We start from the raw sequence: 15,065 nt of genomic DNA on the forward strand, positions 1-15,065 counted from the left end.
CCTTTTCTGGGGAGTCAAACGCAATGTGCGGCAACAAGACCAGGTCAGCAAAATCATAGCATCACCAAAATGTATTTAATGCAAAGCAGCAAAATTATATTAGGGCAATTGTTGTACAGTATTTGGTAAACTATTGTTTAACAAAACAAGTGTTGAACTTCAACAAGAAATCAGTTTCTGAAGATCTAATTACTTTTCTAGTTTCTCCATAGTCTTCTTGAGAATGAAAACGTGCAAAAAGTGAGAACTATTGTTAATGTATAAGAAAGAAAGTTGGAAAGTGTCCCATCCAGAAATTTCTGTCGTATATCCTCAGTAATAGCGATGAATTCTAAATGAATGTCAATAAAAACCACTCTGATATTTTTGAAGGAAGAATATTTGATGATGTATTGGATATCATCAGTCAAAATGTTGTAGCGTGTCACCAAAACTTGAATGGATGCGTGATTGATGACATGATGAGATATTTAAGGAGTGCTCCGATTGCTAAAACAGATGCAAGCAATCTTTTGAAAGGATCAAATTAGTTTCTCTTGTTTGGTTCTATTCATCAGTTGGATGGCATTACTCTTAACCCCAGGCCAAAAAATAGAGATGAAAAGTTGAATGGCAGGCCAAACGGTGACCTTGAGAAAGACATTGCGCAAGCACTTCTAGTAGCATGTTTTCTCTGAAAATATGACTTCATTGTCTGGGAGTTCCTCGAATTCCCTTGTTCACTTAAATTACTGCTTTCCAATTGTCACGACAGAGAAGTCATACGCCAGAACATTTTCTTTTTTCTAATAGTGTATTTCATTTGCACAATCATTTTTTTTTTACACTGTTAAAAAAAGAAAGACCCAGCATGTTTCACAATACAGACATGTTAAGTTGTGGAGTACACATTTGCGAGCCATTTCACCAGTGACATTTTTGTGTCCCTCCCCCAAAAAATTAAAAAAAGAAAGTGAATGACAAATGTTTGAAAGATAGACTTATTCACTCAAGTTTATGTATATTCCCTCCATGTTTAACTTGTTTAACCTGCCACTCAACTGACAGTTGCTTGGTTTTATAAAGTTGCCAATGAAATTCAAGGTTACGGTAATGATGAAAGAGCAGCGCTGTCCTCTAGTGGTGACCTACCATAACAATGACCAAATAGAAAGTAATGTGAGATAGCCAAACACAAACTAATCCTATATGATGAGGTTGCAGTTATAAGAGATAAACCCTTATAAGAAAAAAAGTTAGGGCCAATTACAACTAACCTTTTGTACACATGCATAGAGCGTAAACTGTTGACCCTAACCTCCTAATATTACTACTACTACTACTACTACTACTAATAATAATAATAGTAATAATAATAATAATAATAATCATCATCATCATCATAAAGGGATCATGTCACAAAAAGTCAGTATGTCTATGTGGCAGTCTATCTGATCATTGGCATAGAAATGCAAATTGTATGAGGATGAGATAATGTCTTCATTTGAGATTCATCAGTTCAAAAAAAGAGCTTTGGTAAAAGGTTACATTGAAATTGTGCTCTTCTGTTAAGTGACCTGATTGTCATTAAACCGTGATGGTCTTTAAAGGTCAACATGGCTGAATGTAAAGGAACAGGACAAATCTGTCATAACCTCTGAGTGATTTTTTCTCTCACAAAACATTTCTTTGTTTTTGATATACTGAACAATGTTTGTTGTGTCGGTTTTCAAAACCAATTTCTTTCTGCAGTGAGAAATGGACTCCCTTGTTTGTGTGAGTGTAAATGCACATGTGCATGTTTTTCCATTTATGACCTTGCCACCCACATTTAGATAATGGATGTAATTACAAGTGGTCACTGTTGCAAGTCGTTCCTGGGATTGTCACATGGTGCAGGCAGGTCACTCAATTTCTCCTTCAATATCCTAATTATACTAATTACAGTTTATGGCAGATGTGCTTACTTTGAGGAAATTAGCTGTGGTGGTACTTTAAGCATTTTTAGAACACATGTTCAAATGATAATTAAAAAATCCATCAGAGTGTCTATGTCCTTTTTATGACAAGTACATTATCACATCATTTAGAACTACATGGCATCTAAAGGCCAAAGTCAAGCTGCTCAACTTTCAAAGTCATCAAGTTGGCGTAATCATCAGTCTTTAGTCTCCACTTTATTTTTAATATGGCTGAGTGCCATTACAAGATCGCTCTCGAGAAGTCCCAACAAGTTATTTTTTTGGATCAGTGATGTATGATGGCTAATATAAAGTGGATTCAAGTGACCAGAATCCAGCAAAGAGACAGTTATGACCATGGGGAGGGGGGGGGGGGGGGGGATTTCAGCATTAATCAACAGTATCCTAGTATGACAGTTTGTGGGGGCTCAATCAGTAATACTTGCACAGTAGCGTACTGTACTGTAAATATGACCAGAGCTTTTCTTTGTACTTGGATGATTTGAAGTAAATTACTGCCTGGATGTGAGTTTGTGACTTTCCTTCTTGAATCACTGCACTTGGCATACATAGTGCTTATTGTTAGTGATGCTGCTTTCACTATTGTCTTTAGTACCGTATTGGCCCGAATATAAGACGACTCTGATTATAAGACGACCCCCTCTTTTTCAAGATTCAAGTTTGAAAAAATACTTTTTGAACACCAAATTTAATTTTTATACTGAAAATAATTACAGTACATCTGAAACAAATGATTATGACAATATATTCGAGAGAAAAAGCATTTTATTATGCCTCATTCAAATCATGCAAAAACAGTCTATCACATCTTAATATCTGAACATTTAAATATGTAAACTAAAGTGCAATCACATTTGTAAATGAATGGCTTCTGGTTTTTGAAATGTAAATAATCTACTGTGATAAAACAACAAAATTGCAATAACTGCATTAATCATCAAAGTGAAGTCTAACTGTAACTGTAGTCTTGAAACAAATCTGAATAAGGAAAAACATTGAAATAAAATAATGCAAACTGCTACCGCTATTTTTATTTTTATTCTTTGTGGTTCGCTTTGGCCTGGGGAGTTAAGTTCAGCATTTGCTTTAAAGATACCTGGCGCCATCTAGCGTTGTGAATGGGTATAATGTCTAGACCCCGAATGTAAGACGACCCCCCACTTCTTATTTTAATGCCAAAAACACTGTCTAATATTCAGGCCAATATGGTCAATGAGCGAGTAGGACCACAAATAAACAAATCTTTCTGATCAAAAGGTAAAGATCATGACAGAGGAGAAAGGTGCCTTGGTGACTGGGGTGATTCTATGCGTGAAACTTGTTACTACACGACCACCAAGTGAAGTGTGGGAACAAGCTGTCAGTGGAGATGAGTGCGAAGCGGCGGGGCGAAGGTTGGGTCGCAAGAGACCTGCGGTGCTCAGAGGCTACATTGACATGGAGAGGTGTCTGAAGAGAGGAGCAGCTGGCAGGCAGCATTTACGCCCAATTGGTCAGAGGCAGGCTATGATGATGAATTTCATTGTATCACATGGAGCTTTTCAGGCTTAACATGGGCTGGGAAAAGCTCCAGGACGTGTGTTGATGTGGAAAAGTTGGACAAAGGAACATTTCTTCCTAAAGCCTCATGTCCCATGCGGAAAACTTGACCTTTGTTTGAGAAAAAGTTGACAATTACTAGTTATGACTGTAAATCAAAGAATGCCCCTTCCATTCAGATGGTATTGAATTGATCATAAATGATAACTACTAAGCTCATGGTGACCAAACTTTGTATTACACCTTTCTTGTTTGTTCTACTTTGTGTTTATGTTCTGCAATCTGTCCATAATGAAAAATCGCTGCCGGGAGCAGGGCCCCTTTATCTACTCATAGGCCCTGGGGCTCACCACAAAACTAGAGAAAAGACCATCTGGACCAGGTCTTACTGTTCCAGCATCCATACCAGACCCAGCCAGAACTCCTCTTCAAACCATTATTACTGAGCGGGTGGGAGAAAATAAGAGAAAGCAGCCAGTAGCCATGGGAACACTTCCCCTCTTGCTGCTTGTGACATTCTTGGTGTCGCCCGTTCACCCCCGGACCACTTTCTATGTCACGTATACTTTCGCACCTCTTGAGATTACATAGTTGCCTCTTGTGTTTCTCCATTCAGTCTTTGTAATACAGATTGGGATCCATTCAAGAGGAAATCAGCGTCTCATACAAGGGAACGTTTTGTTGAACGAGCAGCTTTCTGTTGAGAATGAGCAGTGTGGACAACACAGACAAACAGATTTCTGTACACTTTGACGACTACAATTGTAGTGACCTTCACACGCACACATAGAAATCCTGCTTAGTTTAAGTGTTTCTAAACAGGAAAGAAAAGGCCCTCACTACACTAAAGCTTCAATTCAGTATTTTAAATGTACATTTCCATAACACTAGAACAAAGTTTCTGATGAAATAAAATCCTCTTCTCTTTTCGCTCCAGCATTGTGGAAGTGTCTGCCTTCAATGAATGCCTTGTTCTGTTTTGTTTCTGACACTCTTGACCAGCATTTTTTTAAAAACCAGATCAACTTCCCTTCTGCCCCTCTTTAGTGCTTCGAGAAATTCGACAAGACCCCTAATCTTCCCTCGCTCAGTGTGGAAAAAAATGAACTTTCATAAGGGGGCAGAGAACCCCTTTTCTTATGTTTTCCATTCTGCGTGCAAAAGACAGCAATTGAAGCCGTCGGACTGCTTGCCCTACGCAATTCAAGATAATTGATAAGCAAATGACCCTTCTGTAGTGGATGTCTCCTTTCTGCTCTGCTCTGACCAAGCCACCATTGATCCGTCCACCATAGAATGGAAGTCTATTATCTTTCCAAGGTTTTGATTTTATCATTCATCTTATAGATCAGCCAGGCACTGGTTGAGTGCTCCTGCTAGCCCACAGAGTTCAACCTGGAAGACGTTCTGACCCGACTGACCCCATTCTTCTTCGAATCTTGTTCATTTATTCACAATGTCCCTCCCATTTAAGCACGTTGTTTGTTATCCCCCCCCCCCCATCAGATTGCTAAGCAAAGCCAATTAATTGGGTTTTTGTTCTTCTTTTGCTTTCAAACTCACCCACTGGCAGCCCTCTCATTTAACGTGCATCTATGACATGTATAACCATCAATTTAAGTGAATTGGGAGACAGAGGAAGGAAAATGAAACAATCACATCTTAAGAAAATGTCTGCGTTTGAACCATTAGCATCCACTTAGGGAGTGGCTCTCCTTTACAGCACATGTCCACTTGGATCATGTTGAAATACAAAACACAACTCAATACTGAAATGAAAAGAATTGTATTACCATTAGCAAAGCACTATATTATTATTGTGCACTTAACGTTGCCAGTATTTGGCATTTTGCCCTTTTTTTTACTGATAAGTGATCAGACTGTCTGTTATAGAGCAGTTAACTTTAGAAGAGATGCTGCTGAGCAAAAGAAAGAAAAGAGGTGCTGCTTACCCATTGGATCTTCTTGCACCTTTTGTTTTTGAACTTTTGCTCTTTTGGGTCCAATTCAAAAATAAAGATGTATCAGTTGTAGTAAAAATAAAGAAGAAGGAAGAAATAACACGTAAATCTGAAAAGCTCCGGTTCAGTTTGCCCTTTTGGTATTTCATTTAATTTATAGGTGTTGGGTTTGCATGATAGCAAAATGATGCATACATTTGGAGTGTACATAAAAGGAGGAGTGCTCAAAAAGTACCATTTCCGCGTGTCCATCACCTGAGGGAAATCTCTCATTGTCACGCAGTATGATTAATTCTTGAGGATCCTAAGTGACTTGCCATTAAAGGCCTTAGAGGAAATTGAGATAATCTGTTTTGTCATTTAATATTTTTCTTGTTGTATTTTTAAGGGTTTTTGGAAGTCAGCAGCTAAGATGCAAAAACTAGTTTGGTCAATTCCTGTCCCTCTAAGGTCTTGTGGTCAATTGACGATTTTATATTGCCAGAAATTCAGCGATCATTTAATCATGATGGATCTTTGGCTGTCAGTGGCTGCAGTATGTCAGATTCTTCTACACGTATGCTGCTTCAGATTGATGGATGACCTTTAACTATTGAGGGACACCTTCCAGAATATTTTTTTATATCTTTTTTGCTATGGTCTTGTACATTTTAGTCTGCACGTTGAAGAACGGTAACATCACTTTTTGTTTAAGCGCAAAAATGATTGTTTCTGATGAATGAAAATCGCAATAATGATTTTACGCAGTCCATTCATGTCTTGTGAGGGTAGAATGTAGGATGTTCTTGAACCCTGACTGAATGATGTGCTGTGACAGTGACCATCTAATTGGTCTCAGGCGTACTATTAAAGCTGAATACATTAAATGATATCCCTGACACATCGTTAAACTCTTATTTTTCTCACAGAGATAGTTAAATGAGTCATTTTATTTGACTGATAGCATGCCGTGATACCTCATAAAAACAATTCCGTTTTTTTGTTTTTTTTTCCCATCATTGCCTGCATACGTGCTTCAGATAAAAAGTTGAGAAGGGTGAATTGATCCAATTGGTTCTTGCTCACAGGCTGACGGTATAGTGAGAAGAGAACGGCTATAGTCCATCAACAGGAACGCGAGTTTGAATGACATTAGTCTGAAAGCGGGGAGGGGAGAGATGGAGGGAAGGGGGGAATCTGTTGCTCAGCCATGCTTTGACCTTCAACAGCCCTTCAACAGACAATAACAATGTGAGTGCCTTGCTTCCCTCTGAATCTTCATGCACCTATATCATATTCATTCCGTGCAGAGTTTCTCCTTTTGAAACTGTACAACATGCAAAAAAATGAACAATGTAATTCACAATTTTAAATCTGCAGGTTAATCAACAACTTTTATGTATTTATTTATTTATTTGACAATGAAGTGACGAACCAAGAATACTGTCCAGTGCAATGGCATAATAGAGGCGTAAATCCTACCCGACAAAAAATTAATAAAAATGTCAAACTCTACTTTGCGGATTTTACTTATTACAGGCATGTTTTGGAGGAAATAACCCTCGCAATAATCCAATGAACACTATATATACCCTTTCCAACTTTGACCACTAATGAATGTGTGAAAACATTGATACACAACATACAACAACTAAAATAAATTAAAACTTACCCTTTCAACATTTAGACCAAAGGAAAAAAATAAATAATTTGGCCACCTGTAAATTCTTTGGATGAATAAATTTTGCTTTTGTTCTTGGAAAAGTAGGACTTCATTCAATTACGGCCCTTTTGTTCACCCCCTCCCCCTTTATTTTTGGATTTATAAGATTATACAACACAATCATATCGGCGATTTGAGTTGACCCAAAGGTGAGCCAGGGAGGGGCACATTTTATATAATAATTTATTGCAATTTATTTTGTGAACAACTACAGCTTGCGGGCCACTGGAGGGATCTAAATTCGGGAACCAATACTCTTTCTAGCATACATTTCTGCCGAGCCAACCAATAAAATAGTCATCGTGTTCATTTGCCTTTCCAAAAATAACCTTTATCTTTGACTCATTCACCAGCCAGAATAATAACCCTTTACAGAACACAATTATTTCATTCATAGATAAAATAATTGCTTGGCATTTCTGCATTCATTTTTTCTTACATATGGAAGCATAGAAATTTATGCACGTAGGGAATTAACGGGTGGATGACGAGCAGGCTTTGAATTTTTTTTTTCCATCACCATTTGAACAGGGTTACCAGCATTATGAATTATTCAAGACATGAATGCAACTTATAAGGGATAGTTATGAGGATTGAATAAAGGTGACGGACCTTCAATGAGATTGTATCTGATATGAGGGGAGGAACAAATATCTTTTTTAGGGCAGCTCACATAAATGAATGAATGGCATTGGCGCAAAACTGCCATGACTGATATCCACATTTTCTGCTTCATGCATATAAAGCAGGCCTACAGACATGCAATACTCTGTCAAATATAGACTGAAATAGAAACATCAAATGAGATTTTTTTTGTCATATAGCACCCTTCTAGCCTTGCCCTTTCTGCTGGAGTAAAAATTAAAAATAATCTTCATTTTCACCATCAGATATGGGAAGTTCAGCTCACTGATGAGCTTGTAAATTAGTTGCTTTACCTGGCGGTTGAGCAAAAGCACCTGTGGCTAAAGCCATACTATGATAGGGTGTTACTTTCTGGACCTGGATTTCCCATCCCTGGTCAGCAACCAGGGCTCAAAATTATATCTTATTTACCTGTGACGGCATGGCTGCACACTGGTTAGCACGTCTGCCTCATAGTTCAGAGGTTATGGGATCGATTCCACCTCCGGCCCTGTGTGGAGTTTGCATGTTCTCCCCGTGCCTGCGTGGGTTTTCCCCGGGAACTCCGGTTTCTTCCCACATCCCAAAGATATGCATGGTAGGTTGATTGAGCATTCCAAATTGCCCATAAGTGTGAGTACAAATGGTTGTTTGTCTCTGTGTGCCCTGCGATTGAGTGGCAACCGGTTCAGGGTGTCCCCTGCCTACTGCCCGATGACGGCTGGAATAGGCTCCAGTCCGCCCGCGACCCCCATGGGGACAAGCGGTACAGATAATGGATGGATGGAAGGATGGATGGATGGATGGATGGATGGATGGATGGATGGATGGATGGATGGATGGATAGATGGATATATTTACTTGTGCTTCAGTGTGAATTGTGCCCCACGCCAATCTGCTTCCTTCCTTGTCCACTTCCACTTTGGTCTGTGTACAGCTGACCATACGTGTGCGTAAGTCGTTTATAGGGGTGCTGAAGGATCCCATAAAAAGAATCTAAGCACCCCAAATATTTTTTAGATCTATTATTATTGTTTTTACTGTGTGAGAGAATCAGTAGTGGAGTGCCCTCTCTAGGTCAGGGATGAGATTGTGCCCCAACTGCAGCAGTTCAACCATCTTGGGGTCTGCAGTGGGAGATCATCAGGCGGATCGGAACGGTGGCTGCCTTGATGCTGATTTTGTACAGTTACTCATTGTAAAGAAGGAGCTGAGCTGCAAGGCAAAGCTCTCGATTTACCGGTCAATCTTCTTTTCTGCCCTCACCTAGTATATGGTCATGAGCTGTGGGTCGTGACCGAAAGAACAAGATCTTGGATACAAGAGACTCAAATGAGTTTCCTCCGAAGGGTGAATGGGCTCTCCCTCTGAGATAAGGTGGGAAGCTCGATCATCCGGGAGGGCCTTAGGGCAGAATCGCTGCTCTTCTGAAATAAGGGGAGCTAGATGAGGTGAATCAAACATCTGATCAGGAAGGGCTGGATGAAGTGATGAGGAAGAGATGCAGGAGTTTCTGGACACACGTGTCCAGACTGATTCCCTCAAAGCTTTGAGAGATGCTGCAAACACAAGAGGAAGCTGCAGCGTGTACACGCTCTGTAACAAAGACAAAGATTGGATGGAACAAGCAGAGAATGTGCATGTCTCTCTGACAGCGTTATTGCATGTTGCTTTACATTATGCAACAATATGCAGCAATGGATGACACATGACAGTCGTGTGTATGTGTGTATGGGGGGTTCTTACCAGAGAGTTGCAGTTACTACTAGGCAAGACAGTCAATCACTGCAGCATGACCTGATGTTCTGTTCCATCGGTACTGTACAGTGACACACCCATAAAAGAGCAATTACACAAACACGTACAATTCAATTTTTCCCACACAACTTCAAAACACAAAAATCAACATGAATAAATAGATGCTTGCATTAAAACACAAGCACACACACACACGCCTCTTCCGTACATTCACACAATCATCCTATTTTTCATTTTTTTTCTGATCTTGCTGCAGTGACAGTATCTGACCAGTTGAGGGCAATGCCTTCCTTTCAACAGCATGACACAAACTATGCGTGTGTATTGTTAATATTTGAAAGCATGCTGACTGTTGCCTCTAGCTTGACAAAACACAGAGTTTTAATAATGGCATCAGTGATAAGAAGATATCTGGAAAGAAACATGCTTTTCATCATTCTTTTCCACGCATCACTGAATATAGAACAATGCAGTTTTTACTGTTACGTGACAGGAAAGGTTTTGGGGTAAATTGCAGTTGAATTATATTATTATGCATGCATATTATTATGTACAGTACGTAGATTCAGTTAATGTTACAAGCTTAATGCTCATAGATCCCTGCGGTGATCTCAGTGGTATTTTATATGCTCATCTATTGATCGAGTGATTAGCAGCCCAGCGGGGTCCGCCAACCTCATGTTCAGATGAGAGTAATGGTTATTGAGTGAACTGTCAATAGTAACGAAGGACACCGACCTTGGGGGGATGGTAGTTATTGGGGAAAGGGTAGCCTTTGTGACCTTCACCTGCCCTCTACACCCTGAAGTCCACAAGATTTGGTCAGACAGCAGTAGCTATGGCAACTCACCCCTACTTCCATTTTCAAGCACTGCTCATCTTTCAAACTTAAAATGGAACTTTGCCATCTATACGTAAAGTGGGTGCTGCAATTCGTCTTAGACGTAGAGCCCCCTGGTAGTGTGATGATGCAATTTGTGAGCAATGAATTAATTCCACATGACCCAGAAGCATAACATGAGAATGTATCAAATAAATGTCTATATTATTTGATAGTTTTTCAGTATTTCATCATCCTGATGCAATACAATCCACTATTTAGCCTAATTAGAAAAAGTAGTTAGATGAAAGATAATGGATGGTAAACTCTGCATCTTTGAAATTTGTGTTTGGTTCATCATTCCTCCCTTGGCAATGCATTTTGCCCAAAAAAAACAAACCAAACAAATGCCTGCTGCATCCATGTAAAATGTGCCAAATCGTCACTTACGTCTTGTTCGGCTAGATACTAAATTGTACAAGCAATAAACTGGCAAGCAGTCCATGGCGTACTTTGGATCACCCAAGACCGGACTGAGAACAAGTGATACACTGAAGAAAATAGATGCGTGGATTTCGCATTTTACATGTAAACTGGCCTGTTCATTTTAAAATGACATCAAATCACATTTTGTTTTACATGTGGATGACTGCAGTAGTGTCCACACAACTGACAGAAATGAGTTTGTTGTAAATAAATCATCTGTCTTCATCAGTTCCAGGACAAGTTCACAATTCATAACTCAAGGTGCCACTCACAGGTTAATACTTTAACTTCAAATGTAGTTGAAACGTTGAAGTCAAAAGCAACTGCAGCCAACTTCACCAGCTTTAGATGCTACATTGTACAAAGTAGAAATACATCAACTCATCCAGATAAACTTCTTAATTGATTCTGTAATCAATTAAGATTGGGACTATACTCATTATTTCTTCCCCAATCTTCCTTTTTGTCAAGACCTTGGGCACAATTGTATGCTTCCAGCTTTGCTCAAACAATTTGCAGAAAGTCCTTTTCCCATGACTGTGGCGTACGACACAAAGCAAGATCTATGAAGACTCCTTTGGATGATTTTGGTGTGGTGAAACTCATACAAAACTTCTATCTTAGGTTCAACATCTTTGGAATGAACTTGACCAGTGACCAACGTACAGCTGTGACTGTGGATGAACGAACAAAAAACAAAGCACAGGCACACTCCAGAAATCTTTTGTGGCTTGCCTCAACTGCTCAAGCGGTTAAATTCAAGGATACATTTTCTTGCACTTCCCTTTCTGTAGACCAAATACTTTTGTCTAGAACTGTATCAACACAGTCTTACTTAATCATACCATTAGACAGACAAGTAAGCCAGTTTCTGACCAGCAAAAGCTAGCCGAGGCCAGCTTTCTTCCTTTCCAACTCCCCAGGAGACAGCTGGGCAAACACTGACCCGTATCTGCCCCTTTCCCCATGACCCTCTAAGCTGACCTCACCCCATCAACTCCCTGCGTTGGCCCCCCTCAGTTCAAAGAGGCTACCTCAGCAGCCAAGCAACTGGTCCTGATGCCCACCCAGGACTTCACTCCCTCAGTGAGAACGATGCGTGAGACTGAGGGATTCCAAACCCTTAAGAACTTGAGTAAATAGAAAAGGTTGCTCCAGGAAAGGAGGGTCAGCCCGTTTAGGTAGGTAACAGCGGGCAAGACACTGGTATCTTTCTTTCCATCTTAACATATCTGCATTTCTAAACTTTCACTTCTTTGTTGCAGTTTACTCTGCTCTACAATGGCTCACTGGGGACTGAGCTAGTGTTGGCTCGTGAGTGAACGATTCGATCAAAAGAACGATTCTTTCAGTGAACGAGAGTGAACGAATCACTTCCTAAAGTGATTCGTTCTTTTTTCAGTTCATATGACTTCAACCAATAGGTGTCGGTAATGCGCATTGAAGCTGGTGCCACCTCGCCGTAAATCAAAACGAAGAAGAAAATGACGTAACTTCCCGTTCACGAACGAGTCGTGAATTGCATTTCCCGTTCACCAACTGAACGGATCTGTGAGTGAACGAGTCAGTGAGTGAGTGATTTGCATTTCCAGTTCATCGCGAGAACGGATCAGTGAGGGAACGAATCATGACTTTCCCGTTCGTGAACGAGTCAATGGGTGAACTGCCTTCCCGTGCATCAACGGATCAGTCAGTGAAGGTGTTGCGTCTCCTGGCGTGAACTATGTAAGCCAGAATGTCGATTTACGATTTGCCAAGAAAAGAAAGAACCACTCACTGAAACACCACTTCTTTTATGCACGTTTTCTCCAAGCTAACGGCTAACTTTATTGCATGAAGGGATGCGCCGTTATGCAACAACGGGGAGATTATGCTTCTCTTTGGCTAATCTTGATTTTATAACACTTGTAGTCGTTTTTAAATAACGTGTATGCATATATACGCCTAAATATTGTTATCCAATATATCTACTGCAATTTCACATTAGATTGCTGGTTTGAAATTTACTTTTAATATTATTATTTTCAAATAAACATTTATGTTAAAACTTGTCTGGTGTTTTATTCCTTGTTTTTTTTATTCGCCAATTAAAACATAAAAATCAGACATATGGTTAACTGCTTTATATGACAATATGTGTAGGTACACCTCATGGACACTTCAATAGGTACACTACACGAGGTAAATAAATAAATAAATAAATAAATAAATAAAGGGTTAATTGCACAATAAAAGCACATTTATGTACATTCTCACACCTGGGATCGAACTAAGTTCTTACCGAGCAAGAGCCCATGTCATTATCCAGTCGGCTATTTTGACCTGGAAACCCATGGTCGTCTGCACTGTTTTGTACTAGTGATGTGCATTCCAGTTGAGAACTGAATCTTTAGAATCGGTTCACTCAAAATATTTGTTCAAAAGAATCGTTCACCGAATCGTTCACTACACTTTCTTATTTATTTATTCTTTTTTCTTTTTTTTACCTCGTGTAGTGTACCTATTGTAGTGTCCATGAGGTGTACCTAATCACAGGCCACTTCAATAGGGAAAAATCTTAAGTGAAAGTGAAAAGTGCCACACCCGCCCTCACCCCCACCTCCTGATTGGCTGTTTGATCTGTGACGTCACTCGGACACTCCATTAGGTACACCGCCATTTTCAAGTGTACCTAATAACAGGCCACTTTATTAGGGAAATATCATGGTCAAAGGTCACAGGTGTCAAGCTCTAGTCCTCGGGGCCGCGTTCCAACATGTTTTCCAAGTGACCCTCGTTAAGCGCACCTGCGTGAAAAGTTTTTGGTCACTTTCACGTTCCGCAGGAGCTAAAACTTTTCACGCAGGTGCACTTAACGAGGGAATCACACGGACACTCCATTAGGTACACCGCCATTTACAAGTGTACCTAATAACAGGCCACTTTATTAGGGAAATATCATTGTCAAAGGTCACAGGTGTCAAGCTTTAGTCCTCGGGGCCGCATTCCAACATGTTTTCCAAGACCTTTGACCATGATATTTCCCTAATAAAGTGGCCTGCTATTAGGTACACTTGAAAATGGCGGTGTACCTAATGGAGTGTCCGTGTGATTCCCTCGTTAAGTGCACCTGCGTGAAAAGTTTTAGCTCCTGTAGAACGTGAAAATGACCAAAAACCTTTCACGCAGGTGCACTTAACGAGGGACTCTTGGAAAACATGTTGGAACGCGGCCCCGAGGACTAGAGCTTGACACCTGTGACCTTTGACCATGATATTTCCCTAATAAAGTGGCCTGTTATTAGGTACACTTGAAAATGGCGGTGTACCTAATGGAGTGTCCGGGTGATTCCCTCGTTAAGTGCACCTGCGTGAAAAGTTTTAGCTCCTGCGGAACGTGAAAGTGACCAAAAACTTTTCACGCAGGTGCGCTTAACGAGGGTCACTTGGGAAACATGTTGGAACACGGCCCTGAGGACTAGAGCTTGACACCTGTGACCTTTGACCATGATATTTCCCTAATAAAGTGGCCTGTTATTAGGTACACTTGAAAATGGCGGTGTACCTAATGGAGTGTCCGAGTGACGTCACAGATCAAACAGCCAATCAGGAGGTGGGGGTGAGGGCGGGTGTGGCACTTTTCACTTTCACTTAAGCTTTTTCCCTATTGAAGTGGCCTGTGATTAGGTACACCTCATGGACACTACAATAGGTACACTACACGAGGTAAAAAAAAGAAAAAAGAATAAATAAATAAGAAAGTGTAGTGAACGATTCTTTTGAACAAATATTTTGAGTGAACCGATTCTAAAGAGTCAGTTCTTAACTGGAATGCACATCACTAGTACAAAACAGTGCAGACGACCATGGGTTTCCAGGTCAAAATAGCCGACTGGATAATGACATGGGCTCTTGCTCGGTAAGAACTTGGTTCGATCCCAGGTGTGAGAATGTACATAAATGTGCTTTTATTGTGCAATTCACCCTTTATTTATTTATTTATTTACCTCGTGTAGTGTACCTATTGAAGTGTCCATGAGGTGTACCTACACATTTTGTCATATAAAGCAGTTAACCATATGTCTGATTTTTATGTTTTAATTGGCGAATAAAAAAACAAGGAATAAAACACCAGACAAGTTTTAACATAAATGTTTATTTGAAAATAATAATAATATTAAAAGTAAATTTCAAACCAGCAATCTAATGTGAAATTGCAGTAGATATATTGGATAA

The sequence above is a fragment of the Syngnathus acus genome, chromosome 3 (genome assembly GCF_901709675.1).
Source record: "Syngnathus acus chromosome 3, fSynAcu1.2, whole genome shotgun sequence".
NCBI lineage: Eukaryota > Metazoa > Chordata > Actinopteri > Syngnathiformes > Syngnathidae > Syngnathus > Syngnathus acus.